A 12,772-nucleotide genomic window follows, 5' to 3' on the forward strand; every position below is an offset into this window, starting at 1 on the left:
AAGAGAAACTTGCAGGAACAGAGTCCTTGAGTAGATAAGTGGAGGTGGGGTCCTGTGTAAGTAGAAAGTTGATTTTGGACAGGAGCAGAAGGGATAATTCAGGGTCTCCTCACCCCCACATACCTTCCCCAAAGCCTCTGTCAAAGTTCTGGGAGATTTGGGGGCCACTAACACAGGTGGAATGAAAGGATGAGGAGTACCTAGTCTTTGGGGCAGGGTGAGGACTGCCTAGTCTTTGATTGTCATCTGTCCATACTAACATCTTCATGCCCATCTGCTGTCAAGTCCCCTGGGCTTACAGCTGTGTCCTCTTCATCTGAACCACAAGACCTCTTCGTGTCTCACCAGCAATATATGCCATACCTACTTTACTCAAGTTCATTGGAGAAAATGCTCTACTGTTCCCTGTGCCACCCTGAAGCTTAAGGAATCACATCCTTTAACCATCCCTTCTCTCTTTCTCCTGGACTAAGTTGGATGTGGAGACCTCCATGAGATTTATCATCTAGGGTAAGGCTAGACTACTACATCAAAGAGGTTGAACATTTGTTCAGTGACTTGAACAAAATAGTTACTGTTTCTCTTCTGTAATTATCTAAAGGCTAAGTAACATTCCAGGGCAGATGACAGCTGTTCTCCACACTGTTCATCAGGCACCCAGGTTGATTCCAGTGAGTTGCTCCACCATTCCCTAGGGTCCTTCCACAGTCTGCACAATTGAGGCTATTTCCTGTGGGGTCTTTGGACCTCTTATCTTCTCTCTCATTACTTATCCAAGGTGATCTCATCCAGTTCTTGGCTTTTCTACCACCGATAACTTTGAAATTCGTGTTTTTGGGCTGGCCTGTCCCCTGAACTTGACATCTCCACTTGGTTGGATAATTAGACATCTCAAATTAGAGATTTCAAAAAATTTCTAGTTCTTCCTATAGTCTTCCTTCATTTAGTTAATGACAGTTCCATTTATCCAGGTATTCGGGCCAGAAATTTTGGTGTTATCCTTGACTTCTCTTTCTCTCATATCCCACATCTGGTCTATCTCCAAATGCTATTGGCTCCATTATCAAAATACAAGATATCTCTCACTAAGTGGACTTCTGCTACTCAAACTCAAACAACTAAAGATTTACAGATAAAATTTTAAGTACCCTTCAGTAGCTGAGCTCTTACTAGCACTACCATGCTTAGCCTGGGGCCGTATATTTTAAAGGACCCTGCATAACACACACACGCAAAATAGAAGAAAGAACACATGAGTGCCTCTGTTGCTTAGAATCTGAAGCTCAGCGCTGGCACAGCACAACCCATAATTATAAACATGGGACTCTCTAGGACTAGAACCATTCAGGCCCCAGGGAATGCCTCTAATATCTCTTGTCCTATCTCCTCAAAACAAAAGGCAACTATGTTGATTACTATAAAGGTTTACAGGTTGTGTCACTACCAACTGTCAGAAGCAGGCATTGCATCAGAGTCTGGGGAAGAATAAGGGGTAAAACTTAGGTAAGAGAAAAGACTTACCAAATCCTTTCTCTCTGATGGCATGAATGCAATAAATTCCTGCATAACAAATCTTCATTTCCCAGTAGTGCCTAGTGTCCTTGTTCTTGCTTCTCTTCCAATTTCAATTAGTTTTCCAAACCATAGGTACTTACAAATTACCTTGGTATTCACAACAGTTGCACACAGTAGCTGAAGAATGTTTTACAATTGAACAAATCTTATAGCTACTCATCTGTGTATAGCTCTAGATGTTGAATACTACAATGACAGAAAGTTTTGTTTTAAAAAATTAGTAAGATTTGGTTAAATTTCAAAATAATTTTTATTTGAAGTTTTGTATTAACTAATGTGTATATTTTGCTTTTTTATTTTTAATTGATCATTTTGAATGTTTTGGAGAAATTTTTTTGAAGTTTAAAAAAATACACGAACATGTTTTAATTTCTCATTTTCATGTTTACTTTTATTTAATTTTTTGATGAAAATAAATTGAAATTTTGTGTACTGTTTCGGTTTGATAAAGGCGCTGGAATGCAATATACCAGAAATAGGTTGGCTTTTATAACAGGGATTTATTAGCTTACAAATTTACAGTTCTAAGACTGTGAAAATGTCCCAGTTAAGGCATCAACAGGATGATTCTTTCTCTGAAGACCAGTTACCCCCAGCTTGGGCTCCTTTGTCAAATATAAAGGTACATGGTGATGTCTGCTAGTCCCTCTCTCCCTGGTTTCATTGCTTCAGCTTCTGGATTCTTGGTCTGTGGCTTTCTGTCTAAATTTCTCTGGGTGTTTCTCCGAATTTCATCTTTTAGCTTCTGTATGTGTTTTATCCTCTTATAAAGGACTCCAATAAAAGAATTAAGATCCACCCTGGGGCAGGCCTCGGCTGAAATAACTTAATCAAAAGGTCCCACCTACAATAGGTCTACATCCACAGGAGTGGATTAAATTTAAGAATATGATTTTCTGGGGACATAACAGCTTCAAACCACCACATGTACTTTGAAAACAATTACATTTTAGTTTTAGTTCCCTATATCAGAACATGGTAAACTTTTTCTGTAAAGGGCCAAATAGTTAATATTTCAAGTTTTTTGTGCCATTATGTCTCACAACTCACAACTCTGCCATTGTAGCATGAAAGCAGCCAGAGGCCATGCATAAATGAATGTGGCCATGTTCCAATAAAACTTTATTTTCAGCAGAAAAAAAAAAACAGCAAGCCTCATTTGGCCCATTTGCTAATCCCTACGTTAGATCATTAATTCTCAAGAGAACACAAAATATGTAAAAATTTTGTTTATAACAATATGTTAATGATTTTGCTGAAATAAAGTCAAGAAAAATATAGGTGTCAATGCCCTTCAGCCAAAAACCTCCAGGAGCACAACTAATTAAACAAGTTGGATTTATTATTCAGTGTAATGAAGGAGAATACACAGAATTGAAGATCATGGGATGTCTCACTAAGAGTATTAAAAAGAACCAATTATAGGATTTGGGCTTGGGTGGTTGAGTGATTTGGCAGAAGGTCTAAGAAAGCAAGAGATTGCTCTAGACTAGATGTCAGAAATCAGGAGCAATTCTATGACTGGGAAACTCAATAAATCTTATCTATAGGGGAGAAGAATGATCTTGTTGCTCTCTGTGTTTAGACAAAAATTAGGAAGTGGCCTTGTTGTGTCCTATTTTATCATGGTCTCAGAGTGCCCTTGTCTGAGATTAGTATTCTGTGAGATTGCTTATGTTCAATACTATGGCCTAACTGTGAGTGCCAGGACAGTCTCCTAAGGTCAGGGTCTGCTCTCTCTCTCTCTCTCTCTCTCTCTCTCTCTATTATAGGGAATAAATATATAATAATTTAATAATTATGTACATATTTTCTTTTTTCCTTATCCCAACATTTCCAGCCCATTGAAAGAACACCCAGATTTTATTACTACGATAATTAAATTTGGTCATTTTGTATAGACTTTCAGTCATATAAAAATTATAGACCCACACATATTTTTCATTGTGTCATTATGAAGGTATATTTGTTAAAATACGAGGACAGAATATACTTAAATAGCTTTTCATCTAGATTTATAGTTTTAAATATTTAGATGTATAGCATTGGGCCTCCATTTTTGTCCCAGACCCTACAAATGTAAGTAGTACACCTGCTTGCTTCTCCCTAACCAAATTCAAGATGACATGACTACCCTTACATCAGAACTCACCATCCAAGCTCAGGAAATAAACAGATCCATACAACGAGGGATTTTCAGGTTACCTCCAGGATTCAAGCATTTCTCCTGCCCCTATGGCTGATACTCTGCTCCAAGCCATTTTTATTTCTCACCAATTATGGTGGCTTTGTATTGTATAAATTTAAGAAAGCTGGAACTATGTTTCCCAGAATTCCCTCTCCTGTGTGGTTCTGGATAAGGATTGGCCACAGGAGGAGATATGTGTAGGATTTAGAAGATGGAAGTGAAGTTGTATCTGCGTGTGCTCACTGTATTAGAAGGCCAGTGTACATGCATGTGCTGCTGCTGCAGCTGATGCCTGTTTTCACTGATCTGCTAGCTCCCCTTCATTGGTGTGAGGCAGCAGCTTGGCCTATGTTCAATTTCTCTAACTTCTGCATGTTAATAAAAGGCATTAGCTTCTGCTGCTAGTCATCCATATCATCGAATTTAGAAGCTTAGAAGTCGTGTGAGTTTCCTAGGGCTATCATAGCAAAGTACCACAAACTGAATGGCTAGAAGCAAGGGAAATTTAATCTCTCACAGTTCAGGGGGCCAGAAGTCTGAAATCAAGACGCCAGCAGTGCCATGTTTTCTCTGAAGTCTCTAGGGAAGAATCCTTCCTTGCCTCTTCCAGGTTCTGGTGACCCCAGGTGTCCCTTGACTGGTGGCAACATAACTCCGGTCCCTGACTCCATCTTCACATAGTTCTCCCTGTTGTGCCTGTGTCTCTGTGTGTTCTCGTCTCTTCTTTTGAGGACATTAGTTATATTGTATTAGTGCCCACCCTAATCCAGTATGACCTCATCTAAACTTGATTGTATCTGCAAAGACCCTATAACAAATAAGGTTACATTCACAAGATTCAGAGGTTAGGACTTCAAAAACATATTTATTGGAGAGACAAAATTCAATCCACAACAGAGTTTGTGAGAGACTGACCAGGATCCAGTTTGTCGCCATAAGTTCCGGTTCACCTTCATGGGTTCCAGTTTGACTTTGCCCTCCCGCATTTCATGTCCATCTTTCTTTTCCAGATGGTTACCCTGCTGAATTCCAGTCCAGTACCAGATGTATAAGCAACAGCTATAGAGAAATGGCTTAACTTACCCTTATAATTGCATGAAGACAAATTCCTACGTTAATTCCCTTACTCTATATCACTCTTAGTGATATAGAAGTGAATTCTGCTTCACTGATCGAACCCTGACTGATACACCTATACTATTGCAATTCACTCCTAACTGATCCCCTTGCTTTTTTCTTTGCCCCAACCCCCGAGCAGCCAAAGTAATCCTAGTAAAACATCTGTCAAGAAAAGATGGTGGAGTAGAAAACTCTAGGAATTAGTCCCTCCACCAAAACAATTATTAAACAGGGAGGAACAGTCTGAATCAACTATTTTAAAGCTCTGGAGTCTAGTGGAACACTGTGCAACACCAAGGGAAGAGCTAGCCGAAAAGGCTTGTAAATTTCACTAAGTATCAATCAATTTCACCTTCAGAGTAGCTGCTGTCACCCCCTACACCCCAGCCACATAACAGGCAGCAGTGGAAACTGAACACCAGTTTCTTGACGAAGCTTGCTGGTGCCAGGATGGGCTATAAGGACCTATGCCTCCAAAATATGGGGCTGTATGGACTGATTGCTGATCACAGCTTTTGGTCAGCTATTTCAGATTGCTGGGAGGCCAACTCTGAGGACAGCCACTGTTCCAACTCCTCTAAGGCAAGTGTCAGAGGAGACTTAAAGAGGCAGTGCCTTTTTCCCCCTTCTTTTCTCTTTCTAGTTCCCACTTGGGAGCAAAAAGAGTTTAGAAAACTCACAAATTGATGGCTTCAGTCCTCAACAACAATAACAACAACTCACACAAATAAACAAGGAAAAAAAAAAAAAAAAAAAACAGCAATCCCAGAGGAGTGAGAGAGCTAGATTGCCAGAGTTAATGTGGTGATTTGAAGCTGTATGTAGGCTGAAAAATCATATTCTTAAAGTTAATCCATTCCTGGGATTATATGTCTATTGTGAGTAGGGTTTCATGTGGTTACTACAGTTAAGTCATGGCCCAGGGTGGGTTTTAATCCACTTTCTGGAGTCCTTTATAAGAGAATGAAATTCCGACAAAAAGAAAGCCACAGAAGCAAGAAGCTGAAAGCAATGAAACCTGGAAGAGAAGGGACAGACCAGAAGATGCCACTATGTACCTTACCATGTGACAGAGGAGTCCTGGACTGCTGGCAGATGGAGTTCAGGAAGAAACCATTGTCTTCATGATGCCTAATCTAAACATTTTCATAGCTTCAAAACTGTAAACTGGTAAGCTAAAAATTTATCATAATTAAAGCCAACACATCCCATGGTATTTGCCTTGAGCAGCTTAACAAACCAAAACAGTTATAACCACATTGTTAATTCAACATTGTCCAATTCTCAACAAAAAAATACAAAACACACAAGAAACATGAAAGCATGGTCTACTAGTAGGGTAAAAAAGAATATAGTTGAAACCATCCCTGAGAAAGTGTATACATTGGAACATTTAGCCAAAGACTTTAAATCAACTGTCTTAAATATGTCCAATGAGCTAAAGGAATTTATTTACAAAGAACTAAAGGAAATAAGGAAAAAGTTGACTGAACAAAATAAAGAGATTGAAAGAATGAAAATGAACCAACAGAAATTTTGGAGATGCAAAGTATAGTAATTGAAATGGAAAATTTAGTAGATGGATTCAACAGATTTGAACAGACAAAAGAAAGAATCAGCATACTTGAAGACAACTGAAATTATCCAGTGGGAGGAGCAGAAAGAAACAATAATGAAGAACAATGACCTGAGTCTCAGAGACCTATGGGACACATTAAGCACATCACCATGTGCACTACTGGAGTCCCAGAAGGACGAGAGAGAGAGAGAGAGAGAAAAATAAGCAAAAGAAGTATTGAAAGAAATAATGGCTGAAAACTTCCAAAACTGGATAAAAGATATGAATGTATACCTCCAGGAAGCTCAACAAACTCCAAGAAGGCTAGTCTCTAACAGATCTACACCAAGACACATTAGAGTGAAATTTTCAAAATCCAAAGACAAAGAGAGGATTTTGAAAGCAGCAAGAGAGAAGTGACCTGTCACATACAAGGGATCTCTCATAATAATAGTAACAGCAGATTTCTCATCAGAAACCTGGAAGCCAGAGGACAGTGGGATGACATATTTAAAATTCTTAAAGAAAAAACTGTCAACCAAGAATTTTATATCCAGAAAAATTACCTTTGAAAAGAAAAGGGGAAATTAAGATATTTATACATAAATAAAAGCAGTAAGAAATGCCAAAGGAAATCCTTTAGGCTGAAATAAAAGGATACTAGAAAGTAACCTGAAGCCATAAGAAGAAATAAAGAACATTGGTAAAGGTAAATATATAGGATAAATATAAAATCCTGTATTATTGTACTCCAGGGTTATACCTTCTTTTTCCCCCATATGACTTAACAGGCAAATGTGTAAACTAACATTTAAAATCTGTTAATGACCTAACAATGTATAAAGATTCAATCTCAGGCAATAACAATATAAAGGGGAAGAGACAGAGTTATGTAGGAGGGGAGAGTTTGTATACTGCTGAAATTAGGTTGGTACTAGTTGAACTAGATTGTTGTTAGGTTAAGATATTAATTGTAATTGCAAAGGCAACCACTAAGAATATAACTTTAAAAATATAGAGAAAGGGAAATAAGAAGGGAATCAAAATGGTACACTACAAAAAAAAAAGCAACTAAATACTAAAAGCCAGTAATAGAGTAGTTGGGGAACAAAAAAACGTACAAGACATACAGAAAAAAAATAGCTAAATGACAAAAGTAAATCTTTCCTTCTCAGTTAATTCCTTAAGTGTCAATAAATTAAACTTCCTTGTTAAAAGACAGGGTTTGGAAGATTGGATGAAAAAGCATGATCCATCTATATGGTGTTTACAAGAGACTCATTTTAGCTAAAAAGACACAAAGAGGTTGAAAGTAAAAGGGTGGAGAAAAGATATTCTACATAAACAATATTCAAAAGAGAACCAAATGGCTTTGTTCTTGTCAGACAAAATAGACTTTAGGGCGGTGCAATGGTGGCTAAGTGGTAGAATTCTTGCCTGCATGCCAGAGACACGGGTTCGATTCCTGGTGCCTGCCCATGCAAAAAAAAAAAAAAAAGACTTTAAATTAAAAAGAAGCAACAAAAATAGATATTAATAAAAGATGCAGTCCAACAAAAAATATGATTATAAACGTATATGCACATCACAACAGAGCCCAAAAATAACTGACACAGCAAAAATTGACAGAATTAGGTTGTACGGATGGTTTAGTGGTAGAATGCTCACCTACCATGTGGGAGACCCAGGTTCAATTCCTGACCCATACACCAAAAAACAACAACAAAAAAAAGAATTGATAGAATTGAAGGGAAAATAAGTAGTGCTATAATAATAGTTGGAAACTTCAATACACCACTTTCCTTAATTGATAGAACATCTAAACAAATGATCAATAAGGAAATAAGAGGACTTGAACAACCACAATTAACAAAAGAGATCTAATGGATGTATATAGAACACTCAACCCAAAAATACCAAAATAAACATTCTTCCAAGTGAACATGGAACATTTTCTAGGATAAGCTATATATTAGGCCACAAACCAAATCTTAATAAATTCTAAAATAGTTAACTTGTTCTAGTTTGCTAGCTGCTGGAATGCAAAATACCAGAAACAGAATGGCTTTTAAAAAGAGGAATTTAACAATTTGCTAGTTTATAGTTCTAAAGCCAAGACAATGTCCCAATTAAAGCAAGTCTATAGAAATGTCCAATCAAAGGCATCCAGAGAAAGATACCTTGGTTCAAAAAGGCTGATGAAGTTCAAGGTTTCTCTCTCAAATGAGAAGTCACATAGTGAACATAGTCAGGGCTTCTCTCTCAGCTGAAAGGGCACATGGCAAACAAGGCGTCATCTGCTAGCTTTCTCTCCTGGCTTCCTGTTTCATGAAGCTCCCCGGGAGGCGTTTTCCTTCTTCATCTCCAAAGGTTGCTGGCTCATCAACTCTCTGCTTCTTGGTGCTGCAGCATTCTCTGCTCTCTCTGAATCTCCCTCATTCTCCCAAATGTTTTCTCTGGGACTCCAGAAATTTATCAAGACCCACCCAAATGGGTGGAGATATGCCTCCACCTAATCCATTTTAACAACCACTCTTGATTAAATCACATCTCCAGGGAGATGATCTCATTACAGCTTCAAACATACAGTATTGAATAGGGATTATTTCAGCTTTATGAAATGGGATTTTGATTAAAACATGGCTTTTCTAGGTACATACATCCTTTCAAACCAGCACATAACTCATACAAAATATTTTCTGGGATCACAATGGAATTAAGCTAGAAATCAACAGACGATAAATTGGAAAATTTACAAGTATGTGGAAATTAAACAACACTATTTAACAACAAGTGGGTCAAAGAAGAAATCACAAGGGAAATTAGAGGAATATAAAAAAATGTTTTGAGTGCACAGGTGGTTCAGTGGTAGAATGCTTGCCTGCCATGTGAGAGATGTGGGTTTAATTACCAGCCCATGCACCAAACAAACAAGCAAACAAAAACACGTATATGAAAAGATGTTCAACATCATTAGCCATTAGAGAAAGACAACTTATATCTACAATGAAATGCCACATCACACCTACTGGGATGGCGCTTTAGTTTGTTAATGCTGTCGGAATGCAATATACCAGAAATGGCTTTTGTGAGGGGGATTCATTAAGTTACAAGTTTCCAGTTCTAAGGCCATGAAAATGTCTAAACAAAGGCATCCAGCAAAAGATACCTTGACTCAAGAAAGGCTGAATGGTGTCTGAGATTTCTCTCTCAGCATGTGGCTGGTGACTACTGGTCCTTTTTTAGCTTCTCTGGGGAAAAAACCCTGGATTTCTTCTCTTAGCTTCCCTTGGCTCTCCCCAGGTTCTGGCTTTTCAGTACTGTGGGTCTTTGTTTAGCATCTTATGGGAAGGCACATGGTGACATCTACTCAGCTCTGGTTCCTGTCTAGCTTCAGTCGGCTCTCTCAATTCCAAAACATCTCCACCTAAGCTTTCTCTGTATTGGCTATCCAAGCATCTGTCGGCATTCCAGGCATCTCCAAATATCTATATCTAGGTCAGCTCTGAAGCAACTGTGCCTTTCCAAAATGTCTCCCTTTTTAAAGAACTCCAGTAAACTAATCAAGACCCATTTTGAATGGGTGGAGTCACATCTCCATCTAATCAAAAGGCCATGCCACAGCTGAGTGGGTCAATCTCCATGGAAACAATCTAATCAGAGGTTCCACTCTAAACATAGGTCTGGGCCCATAAGATTGGATCAGGATTGAAAGACAATGGCTTTTCTGGGGTACATAACAGTTTCAAGCTAGCACAGAGGGCTATTATTTTAAAAACTGAAAATAACAAGTGTTGGAGGGGATGCAAAGAACTAGGAACCTGGTACATTGTTGATGGGAATGTATGATGGTGCCATCACTTGGGAAAACAGTTTGGCAGTACCTCAGAAAGTTAAATATAGAATTACCATATGATCTGGTAATTCCACTCTTAGGTATATATCCAAAAGAATAGGAAGCAGGGACTCTGATAGATATTTGTATACCAATGTTCATCACAGCCAATGTTCACAATAGCCAAAAGATGGAAGCAACCCAAGTGCTCATCAACAGATGAGGGGCTAAACAAATTTTCGTATATCCATACAATGGGGTATTATTCAGTTGTAGAAAAGAAGTGAAGTGGTTTTACATGCTACAACATGAATGAACCTTGGAAGCACTGTGTTGAGCGAAATAAGCCAGACACAAAAGGACAAATATTGTATGATTTCTCTTATATGAAATACTTAGGATAGGCAAATTCATAGAGACAGAAAGTATAATAGTGGTTAACAGGGATGGGAAAAGCGGAATGGGGAGTTATTGCTTAAATGAGTGTCAGTTTTTATTTGGGATGATGAAAATAGTCTCAAAATAGATAGTGGTGAATCGATGTACTTAATGTCATAGAATTATTCACTTAAAATGGTTAAAATGACATCTAGGTTATGAATATTTTACCACAATTAAAAATAAATAAACAATATATATCTATATTTTTTAATGTGTCAGACATGTTTATCCTCTGCTCTGAATCTTCCAATAGCTTCCCATCTCGCACTGAATAAATACCAAAGTTTTTACACTGACTGTACCAAACTCAGGTTAGATGTCTCCCAGAACATTCCAGCAACCACCATCACTGCCTCATCTCCAAACACTACTGGCTGTCCCAGCGTCATAGGCAGGCAAGTACTAGTCTTTGGAATGGGAACCACAGAAGCTCCAGCTGACCCCTTGGACCTATGAGGTGATCCCAGTAACTGCCCATGGAACCAGTTTCTGCAACCCCAAAATGCTGACTGTTAAGACCCTGTAGGTAACCATGAGACTGAATGATGAAAACGTGCTGAAAGATAAATTCCTCACCCTTCTTCCTCACTGTGGACAATTCCAAGTCATAGTGATTCACAGGGTCTCTGTCAAGATCCCATGTGACTGACCAACTGGCTTTGATTTTTGTGGGACTCTGGCTGGCTGTATCAACTCATATTTCTTACCCTCCTTCTTTGCTTCGCTTCTTTTTCCCCCCTCATTTTTGTGTCTTTGGAACTGCAAACCCCAAGACAGCATTAGCACACAACCTTTGATTCAGGCTCTGTTTTCTAGGGAATATAGATAGACATTTACTTCCATGAAATGTCTTAGAAAACAGACCTTCAGAGGGTGATTTTGGGGTTAGTTTTCCCACTTTGAAGGCGATAGGGACTGCATTGCTGGTGATAAGTAGAGGGGTAATAACCCTGGTTGCAATTGGCATCACAATTATTAAAGCTTCCTCTGGTGATGCAGGGAAGACCATGTGAAAAAAAGATCCAGAATCAGATTATAAGGGGGAGAGCTGCAAAAAATTCTAATTGCAAAGCTTCCCTTGGTCTCCTATGTGAAAATCAAGGCCCTGTTAGGGAAAGAATAGTATCCTCAGACCTGGGATAGTGGTATTAGAGTGGACAAACCTAAGAATCTTTATCTCACATGTCCTGAAACATCCTATGTGGCAGAAGGAACCCCTTTCTTCTTGCCAGGGAAGAACAGCTTTCCCTTTCCTAGAGACTATGCAATGATCACATGGAAAGTAGGTGCCTCAAAAAAGTATTTGCTTTTCTAAAGACCTGCTCCCATCAAGCCTTATTGACTCTAGGTGAATAACTAGAATCACTTCTTAGCAATTCTAATCGGGGAAGTTTTTCTTGACCTGGTACTCTAGTTTGCTAGCTGCCAGAAAGCAATATACCAGAAGTGGAACGGCTTTCAAAAAGGGGAATTTAATAAGCTGCAAGTTAACAGTTTTTAGCCTGTGGAAATGTCCCAATTAAAGCAATCCTATAGAAATGTCCAATCTAAGGCATCCAGGGAAAGATACCTTGATTCAAGAAAGCCAATGAAATTCAGGGTTTCTCTCTCAGGTGGAAAGGCACATGGCGAACACAGTCAGGGTTTCTCTCAGGGTTTCACTCTCGGCTGAAAGGGCACATGGTGAACACGGCATCATCTGCTAGCTTCCTCTCCAGCTCCCTGAGAGGCATTTTCCTTCCTCATCTCCAAAAGTCGCTGGCTGGTGGACTCCCTGCTTCGTGGTTCTGTGGCATTCTCTTTTGTGGCTTTCTCGTGGCACTGTTGTTCTCTGCTCTCTCTGAATCTCCTACTTTCTCCAAACCGTTTCCTCTTTTATAGGATTCCAGTAAACTAATCAAGACCCAAGTAGAATGGGTGGAGACACATCTCCATGGAGATAATCTAATCAAGTATCCAGCACATGGTGCTGAATAGGATTTAAGAGAAGCAGTTGCTCCCACAAGATTGGATTAGGATTAAGGCATGGCTTTTCTAGGGTACATAAACCTTTTCA

This window comes from Tamandua tetradactyla, chromosome 2 (assembly GCF_023851605.1).
Source record: "Tamandua tetradactyla isolate mTamTet1 chromosome 2, mTamTet1.pri, whole genome shotgun sequence".
Lineage (NCBI taxonomy): Eukaryota > Metazoa > Chordata > Mammalia > Pilosa > Myrmecophagidae > Tamandua > Tamandua tetradactyla.